The sequence below is a fragment of the Catharus ustulatus genome, chromosome 2, assembly GCF_009819885.2.
Source record: "Catharus ustulatus isolate bCatUst1 chromosome 2, bCatUst1.pri.v2, whole genome shotgun sequence".
NCBI lineage: Eukaryota > Metazoa > Chordata > Aves > Passeriformes > Turdidae > Catharus > Catharus ustulatus.
In genome coordinates, this window is record NC_046222.1 from 81,452,001 (window position 1) to 81,470,932 (window position 18,932).

Genomic DNA, 18,932 nt, shown 5'->3' on the forward strand with positions numbered 1-18,932 from the left:
AAGATGCGGTCAGGTAACACGATTATCTTGGCCATGCCCACACGGCTCCAGGCTCCACCCCATCCTGCTCCCTCACCCTGTCCTTGGCTGAAGGGAAGAGATCCATTCAACCCATGTGGCTACCAGGCAAAAGTATTCCAAACAGGATGCGTTATGAAAGAGTACAGATTCTTTAATTTGATCTCTGGTCCAGGTACTCCTAAGGTACTCCTAGCTTTTGTTTGGCTGCTTTCTTATTTTTTTTTTTTTCTTTTTTTTTTTTTTCCCCTTTTACTTCGTGATCATGTTGCCATCTCCTAATGTGCTGGGCTGGGTTTCATAATGAGTCACCTAAAAGGTGAGCATCCTCTCTAAAACAGTAGTTGAAGTGGAAAGAAAAAGATGGACATCTAGTATGTGTGATTCATCCCACCTCAGATTTCACATTTAGTTCAGTATGAATCATGAGCTAAAGATACTCTCCACTAAATGCAGAGAAATCCTTCATGACTGGCTGAGGCTGGACATCTTTTAGATGTTTGAACTGGATCAGTTATATGTGATGGTCTATGATCACTTGAACACAAAGGCTTTTCCTTGCTTCTCTTGGTCACAAAGAGAGCTCTCTTTTGCAAGTCAATAAATATACCCATTTAAAGTATCCTGCCAAGCAAAAAAGTTATGCAAGAGCCAGAGCATCATTGCCTTAATTCTTACATCTCTATTCCCTCTTCACAAGGGCATAAAGCACCAGCAATGCTGGAATTAGGTGTGAGTCTACTGAAAACATGATTACTGTCAGATTTTGAAATAGCACACCACTCTTCTAATAAAATAAATTTCTCTATATATAGAGTTTCCCTCCAAGATTAGTCTTGGGATAAAGTGGTGGATTTAACCTAACATGACAGCCTGCAAAGGGATACATGGGAAGATAGAATACTGCTATCATTCTGAATAACTGAATTTAATGCAAAAAATCTGCATCTAGAACTCTCTGATGCTTTTCACAGTTTTCAAAATTTTCAGTCTTAGTCTTAGTGATGCCTCACATTGCAGAAACATTTATGAGTTATCCCTGTTGCTATATATATTATTACCAACCTAAAATATATCTTTTAAACTTAAATAATTGTTAGACTGTGTAAAACAAAATCTTAACATCAGCAAATATTGAATAAGTTACTGAATTTTTTTTTTTAACTCTTGGAGAGCTTATCTTTATTGTCTTTATGAGCGTGGCAGCTTGTTTAAACACTACCAGATGATTGATTAACTTCCCAATTAAAATCAGCACTTGATAGTTAAAAGCTGATACTAAATTGATAATCAGTTATGATGTGAAATGACCTTGCAGGTTCTATACATAGAACAGTCTTCTTTGTACTTGATAATGGCATTATACAGTATTGCTCTTTTAGAATTTGCTATATTGGAAGCAGGAATTTTTGTCTCAATATTGAAGCATTCATTAGATATAGGAATAATTTCCTGTAGAAATATAATATTGCAGATTAAAACTGTAAGTGCTTTAGGATTTGAATAGAGAATATAATTCTTTTGGGCAATATTATGTCTAGGTTATCTAAAAGTTGTGCACATACAAATGGGTACATCTTAAATATCAGTTAGGCTTAGAGAAGCTCATGATAAGGTAACTCTAGAAATCAGCACTTACAAGAATAAACTTATTTCTTACATAGCAACCAAAAATAAGTCCTATCTATCTTGCATTAACAAGAAATAATGATGTGCTGGTGTTTCCCTTTAATCTGGAAAATGCTGTCATTCCCATATTAAAATGGTCTCTTATCTAATTTTCCACTAGTTTGCAAATACTTGAAGGCAAGCACATAGTTAAAAAGTCTGTAGCTATGTTTCTTGAATCTATTTTGCCCAGATGATGGCAGGGGATCAAGACCCCAAAGCTTTTTGACTCCTGCCTGTCAAGCCAGCTGTGGGAAATCATGATGTCTCTGTAACCATAGTCATCTGGACTTATGAAGTAGAATACACAACCTTAGACCAGGGGCACTCAACCTTTCTAATTAGGCAGATAATGCTTATTATAGGGCCCCAGAGACTTCTGTCAAGAGGCACTCATTAGGTGAACAACATTAGTAGATACTAGGACAGAAGAAGGCTAAAGAGCTGGAGATGTTCTGATGGCTTTGGAACATGGTAAACTTCTCATTATTCAGGTGTTTGCATAAACCCCTTTGGAGTAGGTGATGTCAATTTTAGCTTTTAAGTTTGACACCTAAGTATTTTTTTCTGACTTTCCATCACTTTGAAGGTGCCAGCATCTGCTGCCAGGCATTTTTCTATGCTGTCTTGTGCTATTCACTCATAAAATTTCCTGAGTTGGAAGGGACCCACAAGAATTATCAAAGACAAACTCCTGGCCTTGCACAAGACCACCCACAAATAAACAGTGAAAGCCCTCATGCAAACCTTAGTCTTTTTATTATATGTTAAATGTGCTGGCATGAGATTTAGCGTGATCTTTGTGAGGCCAGTGGGATCTCTACCCTCTGGACTTTCCTGGCAGTGCTGCTCTCTTGGTTATAATTTCTTCACTGCTATTGTTGGAGGGTCACCTGGATTAAAGGTAATGTGAGCATTCCTGTCCTGATTGTAAGGAGAGCAGTGCACACTGTGTACAAGTGCTCTGTTCCCAGTCGTGGGTCATCAGCTTGTCTCTCATAGTTGTGGGGAGTATTGTTTTGGTTGGTGGATAGTTGGTATTCGTAGGATGTGATCAAAAACTGTTCTGCAGTTTCTGTATGAGAAATTATTTTTTTAAGTTTTGTACAAATTTAAAATTTTTCTGTTGTAACTGACCTTTGCTATGTGCAATTAAAAAGCTGTGCCTGTACCAGGGTATGGTGTTTTATGTTTCCTTTGAAAGTGCAAATTCCTTTTATGCTTAGAAAAGAGAACTGGTATGTTCTATGTACTAGCTTTTTTATTTGTATAATTTTCATTTTAGATCATATCCATGATATATATTATTCCATATTGCTGTTTCATGGAAAGATGAGAGTACTTGTACTTGGATTAATTAGCCACTCAGTCGTCACTCATAATTATGCACAGCAAAATCATGCATTTGCCTTTGGGTTTTTGTTTTTGTTTAAAAATTAATTTGAGCCCCAGGATGAAGCTAGAGCCTCCATAAAGATATGTTGCATATCTTTTTAGGAAGAAGAATATTTAAGTTCTGTTTAGTTTAGTTTACTTTAGTTTAGCTTTGTTTTGTTTCTTTTTTTAAGACAGAAAAGTGTAAATATAGCCATGCAGATAGATACGCAATATTTTTTCCTTAAAATCTGAAGTAATGCATGTTTTGGGTAATCCAGAGTGTCTGTCCAAGTGATTAAGAGTATTCCCAAGAGACCTGTTGGAAACAGTTTAAAAACTTAGTAAGATGGATACTGTATTGATCCAGGAACGTATAGGAACAAGCCTATAAGGGAAGGTTCTGGACACTGATACTGGTGAAAATACAGAGTGTTTGTTTGCACTTTGCTGGAAGTGGATGAGCTGGAAGTGGATGGCAAATTACTGGTAAGTGTGATATGGGACTGAGAGATGTGGAGAAATATAGAATAGTGCTTTTGTGGAAGGACATTACATCACTGCACTCTAAAAGTCTTCTGAAATAAGTAAAGGAGCATGCAGACAAGTTTTTGCTTTGTTAATAGTGAACAATAAGAAGAGTTATATCACCTGCAGGCAGACCCATGGACCTCACTACGAGCTCTTCCAGAGCAAAGTAACTGAGTGATGTAAATTAATCAGATGTGCTTATTTTACAGATGTGCTTTAAAAAAAAGCAGATATGTCTCTCACTACTCTGGGCAGAGATAAACTGATACAGGACTGTCGTTGTCCTGAGGTTTGCATCAGCAGTTCCATCAGAGAGGAATGCAGGAGTGGAATACAAATAGTTTAGCTGTCTTCATGAGAAAAATAATTGGAAGTAGTTTTTGTTTCAATTTTTGCAGTTACTTCTAGCAAGGTAATTGCCATGATTTGGGATGATAAAGTGTAAAAGTTGATGGAGATAAGAGTCCAAGGAGTGTTCTCTTCTGTCTTCATATGGTAGTTCAGTGGCCATCCATGGTTTTGGATTAAAGTGAGGGTCTAATATAAGAGGCATTTTTGGTCCTGTAGTCAAAGAACACTGGCTTTGGTGTAACTGAAGAAGAGATTGATGAAGCAGGTCACAGGTCCTGTAGTACAGAGGTCTGGGTGCAGAGTTCTTCTACGGTTTTTGTACTTGCGTATGGGTGTCATGGAGAATGCTGATGAGATGCCTTCTTCAATTCATGGCAGAGAAGCTTTTCGAAACAAATCCTGGTAAACCTGATACCATGTTTCTCAATGTTATGCCCTGTGTTATTGTCAAAGGTTGGAGCTGAAGATCTAGGAGGGCTTTCCCAAACTGAATAATTCTATAATTATATGATTCTGTGATTGCTGTCTTTGGTGGCCTAAAAAAAAAAGTGGTAATTAAACTCCAAACAAGCCATTCCCCTTCCCCTCACCCCTCTCCAGTGAGAGAGGGACAAAGGGAGAGACTATGGGTTGAGATAACCTCTTAATGAAAATAGACAGCAATGGCAGTATTGGAGCAATATTAATAACAAAAGTATACAAAAGAGAAGGTACTTTACACATAAAAGGTGTTCACCACCTCGACATAGTTCTGTGTGACCACCAAGACACAGACAAGATGGTGGACACTCTCCATGGCTCATGTTCCCTGTCCCTGAGACAATGAAAAACAATGATGAACAAACCTCCCAAAAGCCAATTTGTCTATGCTGCACCACCCACTCCTGGACTTGGCTGTGCTTGGCATTATTTGTCTTAGCTCCTCTCCACTCATCTCGGGAATGGCTGGGCTTGGGCTTGTCTCCACTGTTGTGTTCCCCAGGGCTGTTTCCTGCACTGATACCCCAGTACTCACCTGGCCTCAGCTGTATTTGCCATTTAGAGCTGTGCTCTTCCTGAGGGAAGGGAAAGAACTCAGGAGAAAACAGAATAAAATGGTGCCACTTCCAGGGTGTGCTCACCTTTTCTTCCCCCCAAAGCTATGCCCCAGGGCTGAGTGGGTGGTACAGAATAGAAATAAAGCCACAGCCACGCAGTTCTAGACTGCGTTCCATCTTGACACCTGCAAGCAAAACATGGACAGGTCATATATCCTACCTGATGTGGGATTAATCTTGGCAAATCTAATAATGATTGTTCCTGTATTTCCACTACTCATCCGTACTGTTAGCTGTATTATTCAAAAGTAGTATTCTTTCCTCATGCGTTTGTTCCTCCAGAACAGTATCTATCAGGAAAAAGAATTACAGTAATTTCACGATTATAAGCCGCACCATTTTGACTAAAATTTTGGTCCGAACCCAAAGTGCGGCTTATAATCAGGTGCGGCTTATATATGGACAAAGAACAAAAAGTTGCTGTTTTAGTTTGGAGGACAGGTGTCTGCTGAGAAAGGCAGGAGTTTCTCTTTGAAATGGAGAATGTAAACCCCCTCTCTCCAAATTATTATAATTTTGAAATCAAGGGGCTTTCAGGCAAAAATATGGGAATTAGGAATAACAGTTCTTTTCTAGGGAAATTAAAATAGAAATACAGTACTACAAAGAAACAAACTCCAAACCCTGACACAGTCAGAGTACAACCTGACACCGTCAGGCAGGGTGTTGGTAGCAGTCCCATTAAATGGTGATTGCAGTCCCCTTGCAGTGACAGATGTGGCTCAGTTGGAACAGTGCTCCTGCAGAAGGTGCAGTTTCCCTCTGGAGGTCCAGTGGTGATGTGGAGAAATCCGGTTTTCCTCTGGAGTCCAGTGGAGAAAGGGGCTACCTTATTGTCCCAAAACCTCTGTTTTTATCTTGGTAAGAAATGTTGGGCTCTTCCCCCTGGCTGGAGCAACTTTCAATGGGATGCAGTAATTTTATCAGTCACGCAGTGGGACTCAATGGGCCATTAGCAGACAATGACTGGCTGGAGGAAGGATGGGTTGTGAAAAGATAAAGAACAATGCCTTGCCTGGTTTCAATGGATGGCCCATTAGCAAATTATCTGCCATTGAGATAAGGATCACTGTCCCCACCCTCAACAGATGGTGATAGAACAGATACCTTTTATCACACTCTGTATTGTAACATGTGGCTTATAATCAGGTGCGGCTTATGTATGGACAAAAACCAAAAAGTTGCTGAAACCCAGAAGTGCGGCTTATAATCAGTGCGGCTTATAATCGTGAAATTACTGTATCTTCTTTAAAGCATCCTTTGCACTTCAAATTATTGTCTTGAAATTCATTACAAGATTTGTAAACTCTTCCATTGCAGCATTAATCGCTTCATGGGTTTCTTCTTTCTGATCTATTCTTTTTACATTTTCTGTATTTTCTTAGATTGTAGTTTTTTGAGATGAAATAATAGAAACAAAAGTTATAAATCAGAATGTCCTAATCACAAAATTGTACTAAAATTTTATTCCAAGTAAGGCATAGTGGAAGAAAGACCATGGTTTATCTGTTAAGGAAAGGTCTGTTGATCTGTTGGCACCAAAGGCCAGTGTTTTCTCCTTTATTTCATGTGTATACTTTTATAGTAATAAATAAATAAATAAATGCATTCACTGCTGATAATATAAGAGGGAGAAGCCAAGGTAAAATTTTAAATTTTAAATTGGTTATTTTATGGCATACCATCATGAATTTAGTTTCAAAAAATTACTGAGTATTTTTACATAGGCATAGCATTCTTGCTAAAATGTACTCTAGTTATATACTGATCTATATTTTGCTGGGATTTCTTTTTTCATAAATACTGCTATTTATAGAAATTGTATTAGTATATTGCTGTATTTTCATTTACATTTGATTTACTGCATTTACTCTAAATATGTAGGTACTTTAAACATATAATTAAACAGAATCCTCTGCTTGTGCAATTTAAGCAAAAAAAAGAAAAAAGAATTATTTCCAATCTTCTTTGGTAAAGGTGTGCAAGTATTATCTTTCGAAGTGTAAATGGCAACCCTGAAAAAATATTTTTAAAAAATGTTTCAAACCTAGTATTATGTACATGTTATTGCTTTAAATGATGTTATCTCTGAAAGGTGAACAAGTAAAATGCAGCAAATCTAGTTTGAGGACTGATGCCTTTTATTTCTATTTTTGTAATACTTTCTGTTCAATTATATCAAACCCAGACTTTTCTAGGAGATTCTACTGATTTTCCAGGAATTTAGATTATATTCTATAAGAACCAATTACTCTGAAAGTATTGACCCATTGCACTGACCCTTCCCTTGCTGACCCCTCTACTTGTTTTTACCTTAGACTCAATTTGGCCTGAACAACACAAAACCAGTTTTTATAACATGATTAAGAGGAAATTATGTTGGCAGAGAGGGAGAATTTTATTACCTGAAGTGGTAGCAGGGTAAATAAATACACTGCTGATATCTCCCATTAGCTTTCGCTGCTTCATTATTTGAGTCTTATGGCTTCAAAGGAAAAAAAAAAAAAAACAGGCACAAAAATGCCCCCTAGCAAGACCAAAAGTTCGTTTCAGTTACTTTCATTGTGTAGTACAATAACAGTAGTTGTTGTTTGCAGTTAATGCTCCTAGGCAGCAAACACTGATCTGCCAGCATCTATGTTGGTTTGATGTAAGGCTGGGAACACAACTGTTACCTCCAGTAACTGGAGGGAAGCTAAAATTCATAATTTCAGTTCCTATGAACTATATTGAAGGAATTTAACCTCTCAAATCCCCCTTGTTTGGTTTGGTTTGGTTTTATAAAAATAAAATAAATACTGATGTTTTTGAGTTGCTTAGAGTTGTTGCAGGTTTTCCTTTTTCCCCGGCTGCAATGAAACACGCTTGTTGAAATGGACATTTGACTTGAGCATGGGATTTCAAGCCATCGAGCTTAGCAATTTGGTGCACCAAAATGCAGGACCAGGATGATGTCTTGATGGCTGGTCCCTGAAGTTGGCATGGCTTTGGCTTATAGAAGATGGTGAAGCCCACTAGAGGGCTCGCAGCGTGTGAAGACAGCCAGCTTTCCTATCAAGTCAACAGCTTTGCTGTACTTCCCTGCAGGATATTACTGAGCTGGGAAAGAACACGCTCGCATCTGAAATATAGGCATAGTGAACACAAGTAGAGAGCTCTCAAATTGTTTTAAGGAGTACTATTGACACAAATCCCCAGTACTTTGGTGTGTGCACCAAGCCTCTGTAGTAGCCTTGAATGTTCTGGATGCTCTGGTGCCTATGGCATTTTCACTTGCCAGGAGCAGTTCAGTTTTCTGCTCTGCCTCCTAGCACACGATTAAAAATTCAATAAAGACTTTATTCAGCTTCAAACAGAAATCTGAGCATGTACCAGAGGTCCAGGCTTCTTGTATAGAAAGCACACTTTTAGGCAAACCAGTCACATGGCCGGGAGCACAAATTGGGCCGCAGTAAAGTTAACACACTGAATTTGATTCAGCTGGCTGCAGTAGTCCCATTTGAGATGCCCTGATGGCTTACAGATCCTAGTTTAGCAGGTTACGTGTGTCCTACCTACATCAGCCACATTGGAGTGGTTTGGATTGTTATAAAACCTTAGAACAAAATTCCAGAGGAGGCAGCTAAAGCAATTGCCTTTGGTCAGCTGAGTAACTCCTAGAGTTGGATTAAAATTTTCTACACATTATGACTAGTAGAGGGACAATCTCAGCGCGTATACAGTTTTTAAGTAAAGCTAAAGCAATTTCTTAGAATTTAATTCTACCCCTCTACTGCTGTCCACCAAGAATAAACTATGCATATGCTTAATTTATAAGTATGTTTGGTATAATTCAGTCTTTGTCTATTATCAAAGCAAAATTTGCTGCTGGTACAGTGAGAGGACTGAAACTCCTTATCCCAACTATGCTGGGCTGTCTTTTCCACAACAAGGATGAAGACAAGCAGTTTGGAGAAGACTTCCTATTTCATTCAGGATATCTATATGCTAAACAGGTGCAGTGGGCTCATCAGTACTGGCAATACCTTAATACCTTTGTATTATATAAATACAGTTTAACCCTCTTGACAAAGAAAGAGCATCTTTTGTAGCCAGAAAAGCCTTACATATCCTTTGAATAACATTATTTTGAAGTCACTATTACCAGAATCCAGAATTACCAAGTACCTCTGCTTCTATCTGAAAACTGAAGTGTGAGTGTTTGGAAAATCTATAGATGTTGATAAGTATCTAAACCTTGATATCAAAGTAAGACACGAAGAACCATGGTTAGTTTGTTTCTATTTATACTAATAATACTATTTTCATTTTTATTGCTTTTTCTTTACAAGTGGCTGCTGTGTACTTAGAAGGGAGCAAAAGTTATCTTAAATATCTTCTAAAAAATTTCCACTTGAGAAAGAAAAGGATTTCTAAGCCCTGAAAAAGCATTTGGAATCACATTAATGAAGAACTAGAATAAAGTCAGGATAATCTTCTGTCCTTTATTATGCAGCAGGTCAGATTAGAGGATCACTGAGATCTTGGTGGCTCTATAATCTATGATTAACATATTAATTTTTAACTGCGTTCTTTGGATCAGTTCTTTGCAGCAATGCATATAAGTGTGTCTTTATTTGGAGCAGGTGGAGCCAACTCAAGGGGTTAAAATTAGGCAGATGTTGAAGTGTTTTGCAGACTGGAGCTTGACTCCTGATGTCCTGAACTCAGTCTTTCAGAATGTTTGCACTGATTTTTTTTGAGTGATGGTCTTCTCGCCTTTCACTTTATTTAGAAAAATATAGAGAAGTAAAAGTATTAAGGTTTTAGTACTTTTTCTTTGTTTAAAGAAACAACTTTATGAATTAAAAATATATTAAATAAGTTTTATTTGGGTGGAATAATTTTTCCCCTAGGTTTGAGTTTTTAAATTTTTTTTTGCATTTTCATAGGATTGTAGAATAATGGGATACAGGTTGGAAGGACCTTCACAGGTCATCTGGTCCAACCCTTCTTGGCAAAAGCACAGTCTAGACCAGATGGTCCAGCACCCTGTTCAGCTGAATCTCGGAAGTACCCGATGCTGGGGAATCCCCCACTTCCCTGGGGAAATTATTCCAGTGTCTGATAGTTCTGAGTGTAAAACTGTTGGGCAGTGTTGTCAGGGCCCATCAATTTATGGGGGACAAACTGCCACAGTAGTTCACAAATGAACTCCTCCGCGACAGTGGGTCTGTGTTTGTGTCATCCTGGATTTTTGGTCCCAAGGTCTGGGGCCCAGCACAGCAGGTAAAGACAGAAATGAAGAAAATGTTGAGAACCTCTACTTTTTCAGCATTCTTGGTGACTAATTCACCTCTCTTGTTTAACAGCAGGTCAATATTTTCCTTCCATTTCCATCATTTTCAGAAAAGAACAAATATATCATCTGTAGAAATATTCTAAAAGTTCAGTTTTTCTTGTGAAAACACACTAAGAGAATATAAATGATGGAAAAATAATATTGTCAGCCTGAATTCTGTATTTCAGGATCTAAATTAAATCTATGAACAGTAACAGCACAACTACATAATAGATCTTTATGTTTCTAAAAACCTGTTAAACTTTTAAAAGTGGTAAACCTCAGGATGTTAGCTTGCTTCATTCTTTGTTAATTTATTAAAAGGTAACATTTAACTGAAATATTCTGACCCCTGAAAAATATAACTTTGACAGTTGTAATGTGTGACTTTTAAACACATCCCTGGAGGTATTAAAAGACATGTATATGTGGCACTTAGGGATAGTTTGGTGATAGACTTGGCAGTACTGGGTTAACATTTGGATTCAGTGATCTTAAAGGTCTGTTCCAACCTGAATGATTCTATGTCTGTGTTCTCCAGGTGTGTGTTGGGGTTATTGTTCCCATTACAAAGCGCGTGGGCCAGTTAAAATCAGTAAATTCATAGCAATGTGGTGCACCTTGAAACATATCAAGAAGAGAAATAGCAAATACATAAGCCAATAGTAAAAAAGACCTACATCTTCCAGCAGGAAAGATTAATCTCTCCATCTTTCATCCCTGCTCCTTTTGCTTCTGTAGTTTATGTCTCTCAGAATGTTTCTATTACAAGTAGAGTTATAAATGTAATTCATAGACAGTGATATGATCAACAAATTACTTTGCATTTGCTAAGTTTATGTCAAGATTCTGGCACTGATTCAGTATTCATACACCCAGTACTTCTGCATAACTTTTTTTGTGTGCTATTGTTACCTGTCTTGAAGTATCTCAGAGGAGCTCGGTTTACTGAGTTCTCACCCGTTTTTCAGCTGCCATTCTAGCCACTGCCAATGTTTCCGGTTACCCAGATGCTATGAGTAGGATGGCTGCATCAATTCTAGTGAAATACACATTTTCTGACAAACTTTGTCTTTTCTGCCATCACAGAATTCTCTCACAGTTTTGTTTCATTTCCATTGGTCTCCTTTCCTGCCATGTCTTATCTTTCTCCCAGTTCTCACTCTACTTTATCACTCCTGTCTGCACTTCCACTTGCTGCAGTTTTTCCTGTAACTTCATTTTCCTGCTTGCTTGTTAGAGACTTTTTCCTCTGTGTACCATCTTGCTGTCTGCAAAGCTCCCTCTAACTGTTGACCAAAACCCCGTTGACTGAAAACGAAACCACCAGATAATGAGCAAGAGAATAAGCAGAATTTATGTAAAAATTTAGGTGATTCCAGATGGCTGGCTAATTTGTAAAACCACCCTGTGAGTGTCTTAAGACATTATGGTAATGAATAATTTTTGAGGTCTCGTTTCTCCTTGTATGAATAAGTCCTGGGTTTTGAGCTGGTGACCTGTATGTTTGTCAACAGAGATGCTATTTATAACTGTGCACAGACAGCAGTGGGGTAAAAAAAAAGCATAGAAGCAGCAAGAGAGTCTTTCCTGCATGCCTCTACCTTTTGGCAAAATTGCACTTTTACAGTGGTGATGTTGGTTTGTGATTCTTTGCAAGTCTACGTTAGCAGTCCAAGTCTGCTCCAGAGTTAAGGTTGCCAAGGGCACCTTCAGCTTTTGTGTAACTTTAAACTCTCTTACAATATAATAGTATATTTTATAAAACCAGAAAATGATGAATTAAAGCAATGTTGACTTCAGCTTATGAAAAGCACTTGCAGGTATGCCCCAAAATAATCTAAGGCTTCCCTCCTGAATAGACAGGTAGTTACTGGAAAAAACAGTAGTTGTACAATGGTATACCTGAACAGCAGTGGAATTACCTGTGTTGTATGACAAGTTTTTCAGTTCAGCATATGCCTTGTTTCTTTTCCAACTTTCATTCACAGCATTGTGTTCAAATGTACTGCAGAGTGGGGGATTGGTTGAAGGACCTTGTTGATGTTGTGAATGAATGTGGAAGCCTGAGGCTTCAAGTTACTGTCACCAAAATATGAGTGTCTGCAAGTGAACTTCACAAGCAAGGGCAGAATTGGACTCAATTACCTCAGGTTAGGTGTCAAGTACTATTTGAGCTGCCCTGCCATATCTGAGGCAGCAATGTAGGGCTAGTGAATGTGACAAGGTCCAGATGGAGATTGGAGTAGTGGATCCATGGTTTCCCCGGTGTCTTCAAGAACATCTGGGGAAGAATTTTTATCATAAGTCGTAGTTGAGGTAGCCCAATTTATCCCAGTGTTGGGAAATCTAATAAACACTAATGAAGCTTACAGAGCCTGTGTTTTATCATCTTCGTGCATGTGTTAAGGATGCCATACAGCTTCTCAAATTATTTTAGATGCCTGTATTGATGTATTCAATTCTGTCCATAACTGTTCATAATGGTGGGAACTTGTTCATATTTAGACACCTAAATGTACATCAATGAAGAACTATGTATGTCTCACATTCAGTACTAAGATTCCATATCACTGAGGAAAGTAGGGTGGCATGTATAAATTGGGATGAAAAACAAAGTAGTAATAGGAATGATTCAGATCTCTGCAATTACATAGAGGCAGTTAGGAAGATACTCTTGAGTAAAGGAGAAGTGGTGAGGTTTGCAAGGGCTGTTTGATGAGTATTAGATTTAGATGGAAACCATACTTAAGGGAGTGGCTTTCCTTTTAGCTTATGCCTAATGTACTCCTCTTGATTTCACATAATGATTTGTTTTCCCATGATTTTTCTAAATCATTCTTCAGCCTCTGTAGTGGAAATGTTCTGACCCTATTATCAAAGGGGGCAGAATTGAGGTTAACATTGTTAAATAGTCTTTTTTAAATTTTTGTGGAGGCTTCAGGATATTGTAGTTCAGATTGTGACATTATTAGATGACCCTGACTATGCATGAACTGGTGGGTTAACTTTAGCCAGCAGTCAGATGCCCACCCTGTTCTCTTGCCATGGAGTCCATCCCCTGCAGCCTCCCACATCTACACAATCCTTGGGACCTACACCCAGTACAGTCAAAAATAGTATATTCCTTTTTGTGCTGATGCAGGAAATACCTGTTCTTCCTTCTGTTCCCTGCAGTTGTTTGAAAATCATTTTGATGGCCAGAATTCACCCTTTTTCTGCTTACTCTTTTATCTCTACTTTGTTTTTGACCTTCCTCTTCTGAGGTGAGGAAGTGGTGTGAGTACATAGGGTTTGATGAACAAAAGAAAAGAGACAAGGAAATTACTGAGTGAGATGAGGGGTGCTATACTGTGTGCAAGAATGGAAGGGAAAGGGAAATTGTCATGGCAGGTACATCCCACATATTCAGACTTACTCTCCTCTTCATACTGTCCAGTGTTGTGCTGGCCATAACTATATCCCATGAAGCAATTACGCACAAGCAATTAGAAGAAGAAGGGAAATTTGGGATTCTTTCCTCTAATCACAAAGCAACAACTAATTCCCACAAGAGATGCTGAAATTGATACTGAAATATAAAAAAAATAAAATTACAAGCAGATAGTATTTCTTAACTTTTATCTATTAACAGTCTCTTGTCTGTTTCTCAATATTTGTAGTTTTTCTCTGCCAGAATTACTAGAAGGCAAAGGCCGGTTCTGATGGGCCTTAGATACAGAGTATTTTTGAAAATCGACTTCTTTATCATAACAATAACCATTCTGTATTTTAAGCCCTGCCTTGCAGCTTTGTGAGGAGTCTTAAGTCAGGTTCTCATTGATAGAAGAGTATGATGTTGCTTTATCAGTATGGCAGTGGAAAGTTATTATTAATGATCTCTTTTGAAAGTGCTTATGTATAAGCTGAATGTGTTTCTTTTAAGTATGTTCCTATATTTATGCAATTCGTCTGTGGAAGGATTTTGAATTTACATACAAAGTATCTTTTAAGAAAAAAAAATCGTAAGACAAATCTGTTTGTTTTAATCATCAGTTTAAAACTTTAAATTTCACATTCTTGAATATATATGCAATACTGTGTATTAGAATAGTTTGCATGCTTAATCATCTTCTTTATTGCATTAATTTTGCTTGCTGAGATCAATAGTTTATGTACATGTGGGAAAAGGGATAAAACCCTTCAATTTTAATCTAGAGGGGAAAAATCCCTAAACCAACCATGTGAATACAGCTATAGCATATTTGCTGGTTGTGCCTTAAAATACATGTTTTCAATTACATCTTGCACTAGGGTATTTCAGCATCAGGATACAGCCTATGCTCTCAAATGATAGCTGACATTTTCTCCATTCTCTCAAGAGATAATACAGGGAACTTTGATCATTTACTTTTCACACAAGCAGGATTTTCCCCTCAGTGGCTTTACAAGGTTATCTGTTTATAATCCCTCCTCACTTCTTGAACATAATTTTGCTCTTAAGGATAATGCTGAACCTTCATGTAAGGATTGTCTCCAGATTTTGTTACAGAGGTTTTAAGTAGGGTAATAAAATCTAGTGATGTGGTCATTGTTGTATACTAAAAGCCTAGAGTACGACAACTTCTGCCAGAAGTAAAATTGAAAGCATAATCAATGATGATGTTCTGTAAGATAAGATGGGTTTAATAATGTTTTATAAGCACAGATGAAGAAAAAGTGTACTTGTTAACTACCTTTTCATTCCATTTATTCACTAGACGTCCTCCAATGTACAGTATATGTTTCACAGGAAGCTCTCCAAAGATAATATTTTGAAATTAATTATTGTTAGAGCTTAGGCTTTTTGCTTTTTAAGAAATAGCACTTCAGAGAATCCTTGAATTTTCCAAGGGCACTGCACTGTGAGGCCCTATGATGCAAGGAAGTTTGCAGGACAGTAAGAATGCAAATTGTTCTTTTCCCTGTTTACAGACACTTTAGAAAGAAAAGATCAGTGAAACTATTGCTTAGCATCTGGTGCTGGTCTGTCTAAATTGTGTCCCATGGGGGTAATTCCTATTACTCCTTGTTAGCAAAGAACTATTTTGGTGAATTTGATTTTTCTGATTTGGTGATGCACTTCTTGGCTTAATTATTTTCCATTCCTCCCTGAAAATGCTAGGTCCATTAACTCTTGTTCAGCAAATACCTTTGTTACCTGTTTTATATTCTTCATTGTGAAGCTTGCAACCAAAGGTCTGAAACACTCAGAAAATATGAACATTTTTAGCAGGAATGAAAGTCTACTAGGAACTAGCAGTAAGTTAACTCCTTGATTTTTCTTCTTATAGTTTGATAAGTTGGTTAAATTTTAAAGTCTATCTTCACAAAATATTCCCAGTATATTAGTTTATACAGTGCTTATCATATGAACATTACCTTTGCCAGAAGTTCAGCTTCTGTTGGCTAAGCAGTAATGGTGGCAAAGTAGCAGGAACCCAAAAAGAACTCTTCTCACCTTACTTTAGATGGCTGCATCAGAGATTAACTGTAAATTATATATGATAGAAAGAAAGAAACACCTCTCATTTTTAGCAGAATTCCAGATTGCTCCAGTTCATCTCTGCTGATCTGGTCAGCATTAGGATGGGATGCCTTTTTCTCTTCTGTGACTGGAAAAAGTGCCTGCAATGAATTCCTTAAAGGTAGATGTGTATGGCATAAATATTGGGACAGATAAATTCCCATTCTGAACTTCATGACACTTCATTAATGCTAAATTATATTTTGCATAAATAGAGGCAAATAGACATACATAACCTATATTTTTGTGTAATTTAGGAGATATTCTTCTTCTTACTAAAAATTCTATTTAAAGATGAGTGCTTCTGAAAATCAGTTTTCAGCTTGTTTATAGGAGGTTTGATTGAGTTGAGCGGATTCTGCATTTAATGACAGAAAAACATAAAGTTGTAATATTTTAATTCCGACCTAAGCCTCCTTCATAAAATACTTTAAATATGATTGGAGTGCAAAAGGAAGTTATTATTAAATGAAATGGAAGTGTTTTAGTGACACAGAAGCATTAGGTAGTAAGTGACAGAGTATAGACAGGGAACTAAATCAAGATCAAAACTGTTTTCCAGAATACGTAAAAGATTACAAGCTCCTGATTTTCAAGAATGTATATATCAAAAATATATATGTAAAAAAAATTAGCAAAGTTTTTATTGCTTGCATCTTCTGAAAACTTATGGCCATGTGTCAAATATATGTGGAGAAAATTACATGTTAATTTCGAATTTGAAAATTTTAATTTTTATTTTAAGTCACTTTTCTTTTTCCATACTTTTTTGAGATTAAAAAAAGCCATTTTTATATGCATTTTAACATTTTAACATTTTAAATTAGAATGTTGGAATCAAATGCAAGAAATTACATTCTGTGATACTATGTCATATTACAGGAGGGAGTAATCATACTCTTCAAACAGGGACTGTGAACCAAAACATGTTTTAGGAAAGCTCTTAAGCTTATTGGCAAAGCCATTCATGCAGATACCAGAAAGATCATGTTTTTAAAGTAACAATTTGAAATTTCTTCAACAAGTTGTTGAGTTTAATTTTGGTTTTCAAGTTGACAAATTCCAAGAGCAGCAATTTTCAAAATATCTTCTGGCTAAGTGTGAAGCTATGGTAAAGCCTAATATATCAGTGATTTAGAGTTCTTTATGGAATATTTCTAATCTATTAAGAATCATCAGAACTCCTTCTGCAGGGAAGAAAAAAATGCTTAGCTTCTCCTTGGTCTTACTCCATGGAAGTTATCAGAAGGATTCCATTTTACCTCAGCACCTTGGGTTTGGCTTGCTGCCTCTTGACTCATCAAAACTGGCTGCCTGTTTTGCTTGAGGTTTATTCAATGGCAAGAGGCCTTTCTGTGCAATGAAGAAGAGAAAGTAGCAGCATTACTTCTTCAGCATGGCCTGCTTTCCTGTCCAAATCACACTGGGCTTTTCATCTTTCTGGAGGTATTTCCAAGCCAAGCAAAATTGTAGTGCTGATGGAGGCATTGCTTTTCTCATCAGACTGGGATGAGTCAGCTTTTGGAAAAAGGAATAGGTGAATGTGGAGTCTTACTTCTTGACTTCATTTGGACATTCCTTGGCCTTCTGGTTGCCATATGACAAGCTTCTGGTTTGGGAAGGAGCTTAGGCATCTAAATCAAACCTGACATTAATGACTGATGTTTGGTTTTGTCTCTTAAATCACAGAATACAACAGCACAGGTTGGAAGGGACCTCAAAAGACCATTTGGTCCAATTTTTAGCAGAATCAAGCATTGCTCCACTTGATCTCTGTAGACCTGTAATACTGATCCTTATCATAGACACCCCTAATGACTTATTTTAACTACCACTTGCTGAAAAGACTGAGACTGCTCTCTGGGACAGCATCAAGTGTCTTTTCACAGTCACAGAATCCCAGAACGGTGATATTACACACGAAACTGACCCAATACAAGTAGTCAGCATCGTACAAGATTGTATAGCAGCACGTGGCCATACCACCATCAATCTGAAACCTTCCTTGGGTCAGTTTTGTGCCCCAGCTGACAAGCTTTAGCTCTCCATTGCTGGTCTCCCCAGGCAGATTGTTGCAGTTGCAGCACGCTGGTGGTAAAGCCATTCTACTTCTGGCACTGCACCTTGTGTGACTCATGTGGCACCTGGCTTGAGCTGGTCAGTGCATCTTACTTGATATACTTACCTTTAGCTCATGTCTGCCTACAGCTCCTAAGAGGTTTGCTCATTTGAGGTGTTCTCAAGCATCTGTCTCTGTGCACTCTCTATTTGTGTTGCTCTTACAGCTGATGGATGTATCATTTTCTAAGCCACTATTATTTTCATTAACAATTATGTACTGTAAACTGGCAATTTTACATAAATGATAACACATATAAATGACATTCGTTATTTGTATTTACATTATTTTACACTATACACAATTTATAACATAAATTATGACACTGCAGGTCTTTGACATACCTATTCTAGACCTATATCCTATTTCCTATTTAACACAGGAAACATTTATAATCCATCCCAGAGAAGTTTTCAGTTGAAGTACAAGACCAAAGAAAAACTAATGAATCTGAAATCCCTTACTATATATATATACAATATATGTATTTGAAAATAGATATAAAACCATTTTGTGGCTAACTACTCCTTTACAACAAATGCATGTTGAAATAGGAAATAACACACTAGTCACAAACAGAATGCTGTACAAGAGAAAGCTGATTATAAATCTTATGTTTACTATAAAATGCAGGATTTTGATCCATTAAGGCAAAGTCTAAAGAGTGAACAATGGTTTCTGATAGTGTGGTTTCTTGTGATTAGTGTGACATTCTGGTGGCTGTAATATGCTCCATACATATTTTTGGGGAATATTTGAATAGAATATGTAAAGTGAAAAGCAATATTGTATGGAAGTAGCTTTCAGAAGTTATTCAGATCCTCTTTCTTACATGTTATTTATTTTTGTGTGCTTTTATTAATTGCATAACAATGAAATCGGTCAGTATTTCTCTAAATGAATTACAGA

At 37.2% G+C, this 18,932-nt stretch overlaps 1 protein-coding gene across 1 annotated transcript in view; it reads left to right on the forward strand.

The window, feature by feature from the left end:
- GPC6 (glypican 6) overlaps positions 1 to 18,932 on the forward strand; it is a 753,126-nt gene that overhangs the window by 43,758 nt on the left and 690,436 nt on the right. The window lies entirely within an intron of this gene.